This window comes from Malaya genurostris, chromosome 3 (genome assembly GCF_030247185.1).
Source record: "Malaya genurostris strain Urasoe2022 chromosome 3, Malgen_1.1, whole genome shotgun sequence".
In the NCBI taxonomy this organism is placed as follows: domain Eukaryota; kingdom Metazoa; phylum Arthropoda; class Insecta; order Diptera; family Culicidae; genus Malaya; species Malaya genurostris.
The window spans coordinates 189,437,879-189,454,112 of NC_080572.1; the positions used below are offsets into that span (position 1 = coordinate 189,437,879).

General features: G+C 36.8%; 1 protein-coding gene across 1 annotated transcript in view; it reads right to left on the minus strand.

Annotated features, from left to right (window-relative positions):
• Positions 1–16,234, minus strand: part of LOC131437739 (PR domain zinc finger protein 1) — a 153,225-nt gene that overhangs the window by 100,345 nt on the left and 36,646 nt on the right. Inside the window, exon 2 of the mRNA XM_058607281.1 lies at positions 13,206–13,250. The gene's annotated coding sequence lies outside the window, so the exon portion shown is untranslated. The remainder of the gene's footprint in view (positions 1–13,205; positions 13,251–16,234) is intronic.

Sequence of the window (16,234 nt, forward strand, 5' to 3'; positions counted from 1 at the left end):
AAACACGAAATTATTCAAACAGTTTGGATGGCAATAACCATAAAAATCGTCCGTTTGTACACATTTTGCTGTTGTTGATTACTTTAGAAATTTTATACCTTGTAGCGTAACCAATTTCAGTTGGAGGACTTTATTTGAATTAAGAGTAAATTTTCTCTGAAGCTGAAAAATGATTCGTTTGTTAATTATATATCCCATCACAAGTGTTGCACAAAACACCTTTGAAGTGGTGTGGAATGCTATGCATTTCACACCCTTTTTTCCAGAAACGGCAAAAAGCTTTTTCTACTCACATTTCACTCTCCTTTTCTTCGAAACCACTTCGCAATCAAAACACTACAAAGGGGATGCAGAACGTAATTCAAACTCCCCATCCATCGCCGTTCAGAACCGGGAAGAACAAAAACGCATCACCGATTTTGCGAAAAGTGCATTCACACCGTTCGGGAAATTACCATATGGCTTTATTCGTGTTCTGTGCGTGTGTGCAATAGTGGCTGTTGCGACTGTGTTGGTGCAATGCAAGCCTCGAGTCTGTATGCATGTTTCATGCCTACTGTGAATGGTTGAGTAGGTCGGTCATTGAACCTGGCATCCAGCCCGAACGTCTCCCCCTGGGCACTTCGAGGGCCATCATCACCAGTGCCAACCACGCGCTGCACCCTTCTCCGTTATTTCCACACCAACGACCAACAACGAAAAACTGCACTCTCTATTCCGCGCGCCAACACTGACACCAATGGTACGGCGTCATAGGCCGGCCGGCTGGCAGTGCAATGGGACGGAAGAATCAATGACAGAAAGTAATTTGCTTTTCTCTTGCTCTTTGCATGCGCTAGAATTTTCAGTCCGCGTCCTAACTTACTACTTTAAGATGGCAGAATGTAATAACCGATCTTGGTTGCAAGCTAGATGCAATAGATGGTAAAATTCATAAATCATTTAGTTATAAGTTAAGTTAGTTCAAAAATTGTAAGCAGTCAGATTTCTTATACGATTTTACGTCTCGCGAATTGGAAAGATCACAACAATGATAATAATGTAAACCGACGATTTTAAATTTTGTAATGACAAGTCCAAAGCGAAAATTAAATTTTAGTTTTATTCATACAATAAATGAGAGAAAATGTATCGAAACTGTTCTCTGTTTTGTGTTTTAAATAAGACTTCCAAAGGTGAGCCATGAATCCCAGTACTTGGGTACTTCCAATTCGGAATTTAAAATATGATGGTCATCGTCCTAAAATTAGAACAAGACTTGCAGTAGAAGAAGTAGAAAATTGTCTAAATTTCTATGAATACATGAATTTTAAAGAATACATTCAATATCTGTTGCTGCAAAGAGAGAAATTGTCCCCAAATGTCCTACAAAAGTTATAGAAAATTGATGTACATATAATTGGCAGTTTTAACATCAAAATTTCAATCTAATCTTTCCAGATAATTTGACCTATGGTAAGAATTTTGATGAAAGTGCTCAATATCTCGTTCGAATTTTCCAAGTGAAATATCTTCAAATCAAACCAAATGCATATATTAAAGTTTCACTAGGGGGACGGGTATGGCATGATGGGATAGTCGATGGCTTTCACGCTGCCCACCTGGGTTTGATTCTCAAGCACGCACATAGGGTCAGAAAGTTTTTCTGGCCCGAAGAGGCGGATGACTTTAAGGATAAAGCTTCTATAATTGAAACAAAAATAGTTTCATTGCAACAATTTGCAATCGATGCTTTGAAGCGTTCCTTCTAAAAGGCTTGCTCGCGACAAGATTTGCACAGAACAATGTTGGAATAAAATATATTTGCGTTTTGTTCAATCCAGAATGCATTTTTTATTAATTTAATTGTGAATTATTATTCATTCAAAAACTAATTACAGCTAAGTAATTGGACTGCATGGATAAACTATGAACTTTTGAGTTTACTAAAGTCATTAAGGTCTGTTCAGATTTCTTTGCAACCGATTTATTTACTTTTGTCCAAGATTTTCGAAGCTTGTTGTTTATATTGAGAGAGCTCACTTCACGAAAGCCCAGTACCGCTCGATAGGTCGCAACATCTTTGGCGTAGTGACAAGATACCAAATCAAGTCAGAATAGCGAAGGAGCGTCATGGCTACTTAGGACTTAGAGACTGGGCAAAATGTAGGTTCGAAAGTTAAAACTAAAACTCGCGAACTGTGTATTTATTCTAGTTTCGGAAACCAGATTTTTGGAGCTGGTTTCTTGACTAGTTCTTGAAACTGACTTTAGTTTCTTCTGTTCAGAAGTTGTACCCAGAGTTCTCATTTTCAGGAACAAAATTTAGGATAAGAATTCTAGATCTGGATTCTGGATCAAAACTTTAGATCTGTACTTTGAACCAGAATTTCTAAACTAGCTCAGAACAATATTTTAATTTCTAAACTTAGTTTCAAAATGTACTCTCTGAATTCAGTTTTACAATTTACCTCCCAAATTCAGATTCAAAATTCAATTCCATAATACAGAGCCTGCATGCTGGAATTGAATAGATTTTAAGCATGAATTCAATTTCTTACATCAGGTTCCGAAATAAAGTTCAGAATTAAAGTTGTCAATCGAATATCGAAACATTGAAAAACGTAATGGACGGTGATTACAGGAAATCAATGCAAGTTTTATTACTGACAGATCCGATATTGTCATTGCGACGGCACACAACTGCTGTTATAACTTGCTCTTCTTTCGGTGCCATCTTCGATCTAAAAGCTTGTAGCTTGTAGTAGTGTTGATGACGTATTTCCACAGGGGGGAGTCCAAATTTTGTCGCGAATATGCCTTAGTAGGGTTTCGATTTATCAGAACAAAATTAAACCGAAAAAATAACTCTAATAATAAATACTCTAGGGGACGGTTATAGCGTGATGGGAAAGTCGATGCCTTTCACGCATCCCACCTGGGTTCGATTCTCAACCTCGCACATAGGGTCCTCTATACCCGATCAGATGGTAATAACAGAATTATAACAAGTGGAGTAATTTATTTCAGAAATATTTAAAATAACAAAAATCATAACAAAAAAGACTCTAACGAGAACAAAATCGTAACAGATTTTGAAACGTTTGTATCAGTTGTAAAAAATTAGATAACAACAGAAAAACTATATCACAGCCAACTATTAGCATCGTTTCAGTCCAAAATTGTTGAATGATTTTTTTTTATTAAATTAATAATTTATTTAGTGATTTGGTTTCTTCATTTAGTTTTTTGAAATTCTGATCATTATATTTCGATATAAAGCAACGGAAGAACTCATTTTTTTAATTATTGAACTTAATCATGAATCTTGCAAATGAGAATAAAACAACAAAACTGTTTATGTTATTATACTGTTATAATAAGTTTTAACTTTCAACTATTTTCATTTGTTAAATATCTCAAAATTACACTAATTATTATACATATCAACTGTTGATATACTTGTGTTATGATTTTGTTATGTGCATCTGATCGGGTAATCTGTATAATTAAAACAAAAAATAAGCGCATTATTTTCATTCTATTAAGATATAAGTTACTGTTTTTTACATAAGAAAGATCAACTTTGATAGATTGTGTCACATTCCGATCCAATCCTCATTGAATGTTTTAGTTCAAGGAGGATTTTGATTACACCGATTAAAATTTTTCTGTCAGTCAGCAAATTGTAAACTGAAATTCCATTTCAGTTTTCCCTTACAATGACAATTTTTTTTTAAATCGACATATTCAAAAAAGTCGGAAAAATTTGAATATTTCTAAAATCGAAACTTTTTGAAAATAATTCGACTTTGACTTCGCGTAGCAAAAACTGCAAAACTAAAGAATTTTTGTTTGATGCCAAGTACTCGTCCAAATCTAGTAAATTTTCATATTTTTTTGAAAAATAAAAAGTGTTGATTTAGGAAAAAATTCGGAATAACACCAGATTTCGACGCTTCATGCATTTCTAAAGACAAAACAAGAACTGAATAATTTTAGAAATTCGCAATAATTCGGTCTTCGGCTTCAGCGATCTGTTAAATAAGGCTGTTATATACTGCCCGACGTTTCGACCACAGGTTATGGTCGTTTTCAAGGGAAATATAGAAAACTATAACCAGTGATCGAAATGTCGGGCAGCTTGTAACATCCGTTCTTATTTAAGTGTCTGCTAAAACAGAAGACATAATTATTGCTAAATACCTGTTTGGTGGAATTTTTGTACACTTAGAAATTCGCGTAAAAAACCGCGTAGCATTGGAAATCCGCGTAGAAAAAAATAATGTAACTTCGGGAACCCGCGTAATAGCCGCATAAAAGAAAACTGCGTAAAAGTGTATACCTCTGGAACCGGAAGCATACGCCACTAGATCTTCAAACTCGAAGTATTTAGTTAGTTGCATTTTGACGGTTACGACACTTATACCAATATACCTCCGTAGCCGGATTTTCGAATATAATTTATGAGCCAATAGCAGCTTTTTAACGAGCCTAAGGTTACAGAAAATGGTTTTGCAATTTCCAAAAATATTGAGTGGAGCCGAAAGTGCGTTCTATCGGTTATGTCACTTATACCATCATAATTTATGTATTCATCATTGTTCTATCGAATTGTTTTCTTAAAACTTTTCCTATACTTACCAGAGTGGTAGCAGAGTAGAGCTACTTGGACGGGTTTGAAAAGGTTGTAAGTTTGAGTGCTGTCTTTAGTATAAAATAAATTTTTTTTCGAGATAACACAAAATCTTCCTGTTTCATGTAATCTCGAGATGTTGGCATAAAAACTTTCGTTTTCGGAAATCTTAAAACATTTCGAAGTCCCAGAAAGTCGATTTTTTCAAAAATAAAATCTTATCAAGATTCAAGAGACACCAAACCTCAAAGTTTCATGAAATTCTAAGGCTTTTAAACAATTTTTTTTCGATTTCGAAAAACTCAAAAATTCACAGAATTGAAAAAAATTTTAATTCAATATCTTAATCTCGACGTTGCATGCAATTCTACAAATTTTCGATCTCGGAAATTCCATGCACCTCTTCCTTCTACGGTGATTTTCTAAAATCAAAAATTTTCAAACTTTGACCATCGGGCGGCATCCCTTACCCATATCAGATTTAGCTCAAATTTTACTTAGGGACTTTTATTCAGGTGTTTAAACTTTTTTCCGCTACCGCTTAACGAAATTAGACATAACCCTAAAAGACATAACCCTAAAATATTGACAACCCAATGTATTTGCTTTAAAATCTACAGTTAGAGACTACAACAAAAAAAAGGTGGATGGGTAATGTAAAAAACGTAGCTGGAGGAGGTGAATACGAAGAAATCTGACATGTTTTTTCACCCTTCTAAACATGCATAATCGTTTTTTATTCCGAATATCAATAATTGATCGATTGTGCGAATTTTGCAATATTTCTTGCTTCGTTTCCCGAATTGTAACAGTGCTTTTATACCAAAGTATGAGTTATTAACGGCACATATATTCTACCACACAAATAACACTGAACGAGAGATAACAAACAATGTAATAGTTGCATTTTTTTGTAGATTTACATACTCAGTGGAGGAAACTTCGGATAGTTCTTTGGGAATACTTTACTGGTTCCAAATAGAACAAATGTGTGAAATGTATAAGATGTTCGCAACTGTTGAGTACTTTTTGCCTCCATTTTTATTTATCTACACCAGAACCTGTATTTTGGGTATTGAGGAACCAGGGCTCTATAACTCTGAAATCCTCATTTTCAAAATTTATGTTATAACTGAATTCCGAACCTGAATTATGGAGCAGAGTTTAGTTCCAAAGTCTAGTTCTATAGCCCATGTTCCTGGTTCAATTTACGTATGCAGGTTCTAAATTCTGAACCTGAGTTTTGGCGATGAATCTGTAAACTAAATTTAGTAATTAAATTCTGAAACTGATTTCAGGGATTAAATCATTCAGAAATTAAATTATTATTCAGAAGTCAGTTCCAAAATTTTTTTTACCGAGTTCAGATCTAAATTTTTATTCTATAATCCAGATCTAAAATTTATATCTTAAATTTTGTTCCAGAATTGTGAAGTTGAATACCAGAATTTGAGGTCTGAATACTAATTCCAAACTTAAATTAAAACACTGAAGTGCTAAATTCTAGCAATTAGATTCTAATACTTGAATAACGTCCAGAATTCAAGTGGATCATGTTTTAAATTCAGTTTCAAAGCTCAGTTTTAAAATTAAGTTCCAGAGTTCCAATTCAAATGAGGCTTTACACCTCGCAAAAGTCTGTTTTTACTGCTGCTGATTGAAGGTTCTCTGCACGACTTCCAGTTCCGTTAATGCACAAGAAGAAATGATCGATTTTCGATCATGGTTTACCATTTATACTCGTCCAGTTGAACACCGGAACTGAGACTACCTCAAAACCGTCGTCCAAGTACGAGAAAGGCAAACAAGTGCTATGAGTTTTCCTCCTTGTTTCCAAAAGTTTGAGAAAACTATATTCTTGCGTTATTTATGGTTATCTCAAACTGTTGAAAATTGAATCATAGATAGCTGATCATAAAACTCGAGATATTCACGATTAAGTTCTTCCAATTCTTCCACAGGGCGAATTTTGAAAAAGGCGCCCCAGAGTAAAGTTAGACGTATTCACGTCAAAATAAACATAGGTTTCCTCTTCAGCGTAATTAAATATTTGCTAAGAGAACTAAGCAAATCATATTCGAAACTTTTCCTGTAAACTTTTCAAGATAACAAGGCAACCTGAAAAACAGTCTCAGCTTTCAATGCACCAAATCCAAAACTTCTAACGGGTTGCAAAATAAATTAGAAATTATCTCGTCCGAGGAATAATGGTCGTAACAAATCGATTGTTAGTCGACCTGCATGGCATGTTACACCGTCCTATTGAAATCAGTAGCTATTCAAACCATTTCCACGAACAATGGGCATCATAAAATCATTTATCAACTCTCGATAACCATCACCATTAACAGTTTTCATTGTTCCATCATCGTCTTGGGAAAATAGGGATCAATCACCATATCCGCACAAATACCACGCCAATCTGTAACTTGTTGGTTGTATAGAGGCTGTTCCTCAATTATTTGTGGGCTTCCAGTGGCATAGAACTGACAATTTTGCTTATTAACGTCTCAATTTAACGTGAAATGTGCCAAGTTCGATTTTTATAAATGAGAAATTATTTCGAAAGTGAAGCTGAACAATTTCATTGCGTTCTTTTGGTGTGTACTGTTCTGTGGTGAACTTGTCCTGGGATGACGCTTCCAACGCAGTATGTCATTCGTCGATCTGAAAATTCTTTCAAAAGCTACTGAGTTACGTGATACTTCCACTTTAAATGACCCACCCTATATGTGGTGAAAACCGCGGAAAAGCTACTGCGGAGAACGGGACTCGAACCCATAGCTAGCTCTGATCCGAGGCAATCATTTTTCCAATTAAACTACCCTGCATGTGAAACACTTGAAGCAACAGCCTAATTAAACAGATGAACCGAGCATGTTCAGCTGTGATATTCAGAGGTATGAGTATCGTAAACCATACATGCAAAGAGACCTTTCGCAAGAGAATACTCCATATATGAGAGGAGAGAGCATTTGCGAGAAATCATTGTGTCTCATTAGGGCATGTTCAGGAGTGTTCTAGTTCTAGATGCATAATTTATGACAGTTACAAAATTTAAATCTGGATTTTATAACAAGAAAAACTGGCAGCCCCAGCAGTGTTTTATTCGTGTTTCAAATATACAAAGAATAGAACGGCATCGTAGACCAGTTTAAAATTTGAAAGAAGAACTGGTCGAATAAATAAAACTAGAACGGCTTGCTGGGGACACGTTTGTTCCAGTTTCTGTTCTATTATAGATCTTCCTTATAGAGCTTTTAACTGCTGAATTTGTTCTTATGTCGCTTTTGCAACACTTGCTATTCCCCGGTATCATACGAAAGAAAATCTAGCGTTCATTGTTTTTATGGTTTATGTGTTTTTTTTATGTGAAAATATCGAGTTGTTCCTGAGATATGGATGCTTAAAGTGGAACATGTTATTTTCGCAGAGGTAAACAGTATGCAGTGTAGAGCCGCAGGAGTTCATTCGGGATCAAAGAATATTATATGTTTTTGTCTGTTTTTGAGTTCTGTAGCGAATGCTATTTTTGTTTTTATTCAAATGAGTTTTACAAAAAACAAAGAGTGATTTTTCAAGAGGTATCGGATTTGATGCTCAAAAAAATTTTTTTGAGGAAATTGAATAGGGGAAAGTATTAGCTTAACTGCTGGTTGGAATGCCCCCCTTCCTTTTTTAAGTATTCAAGACTTTTCTAGACAAAAGTTTTACCACTAAAACTATCATTTCGTAAGAACTTTCTGCTATGCAAGCTTGGCAGTTGTCGTTTGCTGGAAAATAGAAAAAAACTGAAAATATCGTTAGGCAGCTATTCGATGTAAGGTTTTGCTTCGACTAAACAAACATTTTTACCCGGTAAAACGTCTAATGGTCGGTTGCTACTTAGTATTCCACTTTAAGCAGTGCTAATGTCTCTGTTTACAGTATAAAAATCCAGACAAACAAAGCCATTTCTACGATATAAGAATTTTCTCATAACAGTCACTCTACAGACATTATGCCCACCTTCGATTCAACAGTATGTTTCGAGTTAGAAGATTGTTTTTAAGATTTATAACGATAAATAAAACAAAATGTAGCGTTGGGAAGATACAAAATGTCGGTTTCCTACTGTAATTAATTGTTTATGCAATTGATTTCTGATGCAAAGAATATCTTCTATATCTGCTTTTCTTCTATATCGACATTTCAAAGAGCGTATTGCTTCATTGTTGTGGGGCACAATGTCTCTTGTACTGGGGCATACCACTGATTTTTTGTGAGGTATATTATACGGTTGCTGGGGCATCATGCCTACGGCAAGCGAAAAAACTGAGAATGTGGTCGTTTTAGAAAATATGTTTGTATCAATCAGTTTTCATCACCTCTACCGAAATCATTGAATATAGCTCAATGTATTCTTAAGAGGGACATAATATAACACTTTACCCTAAATCTTGATCGGAATCGATAGAACGATCAATATAATCTAATGTTGGAAGATGATTTCATGCAAATGTTGGCCGTGGTTTCGCTTTAGAAGGCCCATGCGCAAGGTCTGATTTTGGCACACTCTCTCCAACATTCGACCGATATTTCACGAATAAATTCTTCAATATTGGCTTCCAGTGCGTCAATCGTTGCTGGTTTATCCTTGTAGATATAAGCCTCAATTTGGCCCCAAAGTCCAAAGGCGTGAAATCACACGATCTAAACGGTCAATTGACGGGTCCAAACGTGAAGCTCTCAATTTGGTCATTGTTTCGCGTGCCGCGTGGGATGTGGCACCGTCTCGTTGAAACCACATGTCAGGCATGTATAATTCTTTCATTTTGGGTAAAAAAACCCGTAGTGCTCGCCATTCACAGTCACGTTCCGCCCATCGCCCATTCGAAGAAGTACGTCCCTATGATGCAAACGGCCTATAATCCATACCAAACAGTTACTTTTTTTGTATGCATTGGTAGCTCTTGAAATGCTTCTGGCTTCATTCCAGATGCGGCAATTTTGCTTGTTGGCGTATCCATTCAACTAGAAATAGACTTCGTCGCTGAACACAATTTTTCGATAAAATAGTGAATCTTCCTCCAACTTTGCCACCGCTCATTTATGATAAAATTACAGACCAAACTGAACAAGTTTGACAATAACACACATGATACAATTCATGCGTGATCTGTCGAAAACAGTGTTGCCAAAAAGATACCAGCAAAAAATCACCCTTCACAACAAAATTGCAACCATTGCAAAATCTTCTTCAAAATTGTTTAAAAAAGTATGATAAACATTTTTTTTTAATTTTCTCAACTCTCACACGATGCAGTCTTCAACGCCTGTTAAACTGACGTGAGTTATTGTTAGAACAAATTATAAATTCAAGTTTTATACGGAGAATAGTTTACCTATTTGCTTATTTAAAAGAATCAATTTATGTCACTTAAAATCGGCCCCAAGATGTGAAATAATAAGGTAAACAAGTTCCTATCTCATGCCTGGCTGCTGTCGCCTTAGATGGGCTATTGGTGACACGGGAAAATATTGTTACAAGCGGAAAATTTGTAAATCTGTCTCACTTTAGCAGGACAGTCTCATTTAAACTTGTTTTTTTTGTGGGAATGCAAAAAGTACGTCTTGTCGGTTACGCCGCTTACACCGTTATATTTCCGGGACCAGAAGTAACAGCCAGAGAGTTCGAACTTGATCAATGACCCAATAGTTGCTTTCAAATGAGCCTAAGCTTGTTAAGTCGTTTCAACCATTTCCGATAAAATTGAGCGGGAAGAAAAATATTGCACACTGAGACATTTCCTGATCTCGTCGAGCTGAGTCGAACGGTATTTAATATAACACTATGGGTATCCGTGATTCTGTTCGATAGTCGGTTTTTACAACACCTCTATCTCCTCTCTATAGAGAAAGGCAAAACTACGTAATGCTAGTAGTTTGCATTTTAGACACTTTACAACAAAATTGCAACAATCGCAATTTTTTTTTCACATTAGTTTTAAAAAGTATGATAAACAATTCCTTATTTGAATTTTTTCAACTCTCACTTTTTTAATTTTTTTCAAATCGGTCCTGCAGTTCTTTAGTTATCGTGCACATCAGTTTAACAATTTGACAGCTAGACAGGTGTGGTTTCTATCATTAGTTGCCTGCGGCCATCACATCAGATGGCAGTTTGTTAATTTAACGATACGGGAAATGATTCATCCGGTGAAACGGTTTATAAAGGCCAAAGTCTTGGTATTACATTCCTTTTGTGGAATTTGATCTTCTGTTCCAACAGACTTCGAAGCCGATTATTAGAACCATTGCAGGGCTGGTGCTACAATCCTACTGACACTAAAAATCATGCCAGGCCGGGATTCGAAAATACGACAACTGGGTTGTAAGACCAGTGCCCTATGCATTTAATCGCCAACCCTGGCTTATAACGGTTTATAACGAACCGTAAACAAAACAACATTAATAATTTTCTTCAAAATAGTGTTGGTTTGAACCGTATTTCCTCACGTCTAGACGATGGCCACTCTCCAACTAATCCTAATAATGCCGACGGTGTTAGTGAACTTTCGTGTCCAAAGTGCCGCCAGTTTTAGTTTGTTCCTTCCTCCGAAAAAAGAATTTTGTTGATTTTAAAATTCGCTTCTGCAAGACCAACAACCGAACGTCAGCAGCGACAAAGTGTCTCATCACTCACTCCACCACACACCTGCTGAGAGTAGTGAGAGGTGCTTACACAACCACACACACACACACTCACAGGAGGCAGAGTGAAAAGTTTCCCGACCTTTCCGAACGAGAAAAATGTTCCCTTATCGGTCGCCAGTCTGGCTGCCAGTGGCTTCTGTTATCGATTTCCGGACTGTTTCGGACTGGGTACGGCCTAAGCGAACCGGTGTCGCAAACATAGGCCTGTTACTACCGGCTGAAGTCAGGCCAGTGTGTTGGTGTGTATGTGCCTTATTACTACCAAGAAGAACCGAGAACTCGCCGTGGCTAGCGGCCAATTTTCCGACAGTCACTACCAGTCGCCGCTCTGAATGAATGACTGCAGCGCAAAATAGTATGTAGTAAAGCGGAAGTAAGACCGGGAACCGTTGCGCTGCGAGTGCCAGGGGTGTGAGAGTGTCTGCCGTTTGTTTACGTTCTGTCCCGAGCGTCTTCCACCCCGGCAGCCTCAAGCAGCCCGTGCCAGGCCAGGCCAGGCCAGACCGAGTCCTTGTTCTTGTGGGTTAAAAGGCAATTGAACTCTACAGTGCAATTTCCCTCCATTGCGGGTCGGATTTATGATTGTTTTTATTTCTATTTTCGCCTGCCCGACTGTTTTCACCGCACGGGAATTGAAAATGAAATGACACTAGCCGCCCATTCGCGTTCCGAATGGATCGGCTCCGTCACCGTGGTGGATGCAGAATGAGCCTCCTGGTCTGTGTTCTCTACCGTTCCCGTTCGCTAAGAAAAAAAAATAAAACAAGCGGCGTCCTCATCCGAGTTCAGTTGCATTCATTGTAGTGGTTATACCTACCCATCCACCCATATACTGGCTGCCAGTTAGAACGGCTGTCGGGCTTTTGCTGCCGATTCGGGTCGATGAACCCTTTCGGTTGTGTATTGCAAACTGCTCAGCGCCGTCTTTCGAGAGCAGTGCTGTCAAACGGGTGTGTTCAAAAATTAACCGCACAGTCTAAATCTAACGGCAAAGTGGGAAAATCTTTCCAATTCAGCATTAGCTGTCATGAATGTACATTAAGAATAAATCAGTTTTTAGAGGACGAACATGCGACAATGTTGAATATTGGCCGGTAAAAAAAACTGTTCAATTTTTGCAGCACTGTCGGCGGAGAAAGTCAACCTCGTGGAATGCAACCCTCAGTGAAGTGAAGGATGTCCATCAGCAGAATGGTGGTGAACCTTCGGGCAGAAACAACGGGTGTTTTCATTTTCATACGAAAGTGCCTCATATTAGCACCTGGTATGGAGCATTTCTCCGCTTCTGGTTCACTCGCTTGGTCCCGTATTGACATCACGAGTGGTGTGGTGTGTGCGAATGATTCTTTTCACAATTTTTTTTGTCCTGAACTTTAAAGGTTGTTGACTGTTGACGGTTTGTTTATAGCGAGTAAATAAACTACGTACGAGGAAGAAAAACACTGGTGCTTTGATTTTGAACTACACCTCCTCCGTAGACCTACTCCGGCCGGGGTGGTGGCCGGCCACGGGGCAACACGCGGTAAGTTCAGGGCGAAAGTGCAATGCGCTGTTGGTCGATTTCCATTCAATTCGGAGGGGACCGGCCGGAAGGTATTAGGGACAGATTTTTTTCCCTTCCGATCGTTTCGCTCGTCGTTGGGGTAGGTTATGGCACAGAAGAGGTCATCGGCTTGAAACGAAGCCTCCCTGCCTACCCGGCAGCTGACAAATCCATCGAAGCTTTGGGGATGAGGAACGTTTTAAAGTTTTGTGAACTCGATTGCCCTATTGCGTGAGGTTGGTTGATTGAGAAAATTACACTGCCTGATTGTTGATTTAAGAATGTGAAGCAGCTTTTTGATTTGAGTGAGAGATGTGATTCCATAGGTTTCAAAACTGGGACGGTACTTACCTTTTTCTTTACTCGGCGCCCATAGGTGTCACAGGTTTCGGCTGTCTGGAAAAGAATGAAACAAGGAAATCTATTAAATTATGATACGATTACATGTGTGTACAACTTTGACCACAAACAGAACCTTTTCCTAAAAAAGTTCGAATCCGCAGCAAAAGTAAACCCATTAGCAGAGGTCCTTTTGTTTACACTCTTTTTTTTCATGCACCATCTTATTTTCTACCTGTCTCAAACACAACAATCATCACCGAAAGAACCGCTAACGGTACCTTCCTTCAAACACGGATCCCACTCTAGCTGGACCTTTGTACCTTTGGACCGCTTTTGGCGAACACAGCGTGCCATTCTTGCTTATCTGAATGAAGCTTTCTGTTTTTTTTTAGCTCCTTTTCCTTTATGTTTTGATCACGTCCTTCGCATTAAGGTGCATCTTTTTTTCTCTTTATTTGAACTACACGCGTAAAATAAGTATTAAATTACGTGCTCATTTATATTTGGTAGACAAAAATCCGCTTCGGTGGAGGGTAGGTCACGTTCCGGTGGGATTTTTTCGTGATTTATGTAACTGAAGTTGTTTTCGGGCCAGAATTTTTAACAGTTTTTGGCAAGACATTTTCCATCTATGCTAGAGCTTCACACTCTATGGTAATGTTAGTCTTGTACGGCATGGTTTTCTTCACACATTAAACTATTTACATCAATTTTTTCGTCACACGGATTCACAAATAATGGTGGATTAGGAAATTATTCTTCAAAACTACGTGTCAAAAAACGAGGAAAAGAATTGCAAACTAAAGATAAAGAAACCGTTTCGGCTCAAGACTGAAAGACGGATGAATGCATTTTTCGCATGCGTATTCTTCACACCGTTGTAATTCGAAAAATGTTTTGAAATTGTTGGACACTAAAAGTAGATACACAGAAAAGAAGAAAATATATAAAAATTAGAATGGCTTGCTGGAGATACGTTTGTTCTAGTTTTAGTTCTATTATAGATCGCCCATATAAAACTTCCAGCTGTTGAATTTGCTCTTAGTATTTCTTTCAATAAACGAATTTCTGCAGTGAATCGCAATCGAAGTTGGCAGTACACTGTCAGATTTCAATTAAACTTTCAGGGCATGTAGACTGTGTCACAAAATGACTCTTTGCATACGATTATTTTTCCAAAGTTGATCTAGACTGTCTTTTTAAAAGGGCCAAACCATGTTTAAGACTTGCCCGCGACAAAATTTGGACACCCCTAAATACGTATATCTCTGGAAATGCTTCATTAACGCGTGAAATATTTCGCAGACTAATGGATGTATGTCTGTTCATTGTATAAGTTCAATTTTTGGTGATACTAGCTAGGACAGGTCCAGACAACTGGCTTCTTTTTCCAGAAAAATATAGCTCTTCTTATTCCGATTGCTCCCTTTTATAAATAATACATTACTCGCGATCACTGTTGCCAGTAAAGATATTTATTTATTCTGAAAAGCTCTCCCCTTATAACATGCGATTATTTATGATTTGAAAATACTTAGAGAAATGTTTTATCAGTCAAAAATATAGCTCTGAATTCATTTTCATCAGATGGTTGTTTTGAAGAAAACGTTTAGTTGAAACAGTTTAATAAAAATTTTCTAAAGCACTTATTTTTTGGTAATTATTTTTATTAACTAAAGTATCTAAATAAAGGGTAATTTTTTCCATTAACTAAAGTATCCAACATATTTAGTTTTAGAAAAATACTAACAAACAGAGGTATCCAAAGATTTGGTGTTAGATTCAAGTTCAACCAACATAATCAATATTCTCGTCCATATCACACTTCGTGATTTCAGGCTTTCTCTTTGTATCATCTAGTGATCGTTAAATGTACTCGTATACTTTCCACATTGACAGAAGTTAAAAACAAATTGAACTTAAATCCTATTGAAATTAATAATTTTAAAAAGATGATCCGAAAAACAAAATATGCAATATCAAACGGCATTATTACCGACGTCACTGCCAACACTTCTTCTATCACCCTGCAGTAAAATAAATTTCAACAACTTGTACTTCCTTATGTCAATTTCTACCAATCATGAGCTGGTCCGAAACTGCCCGGGTAGAAGTGATTTGCAAACCAATAACAAATTCTGTTATTAAAACCAAACATCTCAATCGTAGAAATTAACATTATTTAGTTTGAAATAAGAGTTAAAATATCAAAAATCATACCAAAACTTGCATGAGAAAATAGCTACAAAATATAAAATTCTGTCATTGTAAAATGAAACCCAGAACAAATTATTTAGAGAAGACGAATTTCTCAATTATTTTATATTCTAGCAATCAGAATAGAGTAATATCATAAGTATTTCTCTTATCTGATTCTGATGCAGTTTATTCAATAGTATTTTATTTGAAGATGAAACTACTGGATCAATTTACTTAATGAAATTGGAATAGCTCATCAATAACGAAATAAGATATTATTACTAATTTTGATGTTAAACAGATATTTTATAGTTTCTTGATTCCTTGGATGCAATATTACGAAAATATCAAGTATCGCTGTGATAACACAGAAACATCAAGCCAAGATATGATGGTAAAAGTTGTTATTATTTTGATCTTTGTTTGCTATTTACACCTACCCGGGTGGTTCTCGAAGTTGATTAACAATTATCAGGTCCTGTCCTAGGATACTAGTAACTTTTAGATCGAACATGGCAATAAGCCTTATGTGCGGTCGCAATGAAAATTCAGGTTTGTTAAGAAGAATTTTTGCAAAAAATCTTGCAGACTTGGAAAAAATCATGTAAATTTACGTTCTTATAGGCGTACATAAAAGGAGCGTTGAATTTCACTAAAATTCACAATTCAAAGTAGGTACAAAAAAGTCAAATATTTAACTTCACGATTAATTTAGATGAAGTTTACATCTATGCAGACACAAACATTATTTTTACGTAATATTGTGTCATTACCGAAGAAAGTAGGGCATGCTGGAAATTATGTCGAGCGTAAATTTAATTTTTTTCGAAGAGTGTGGG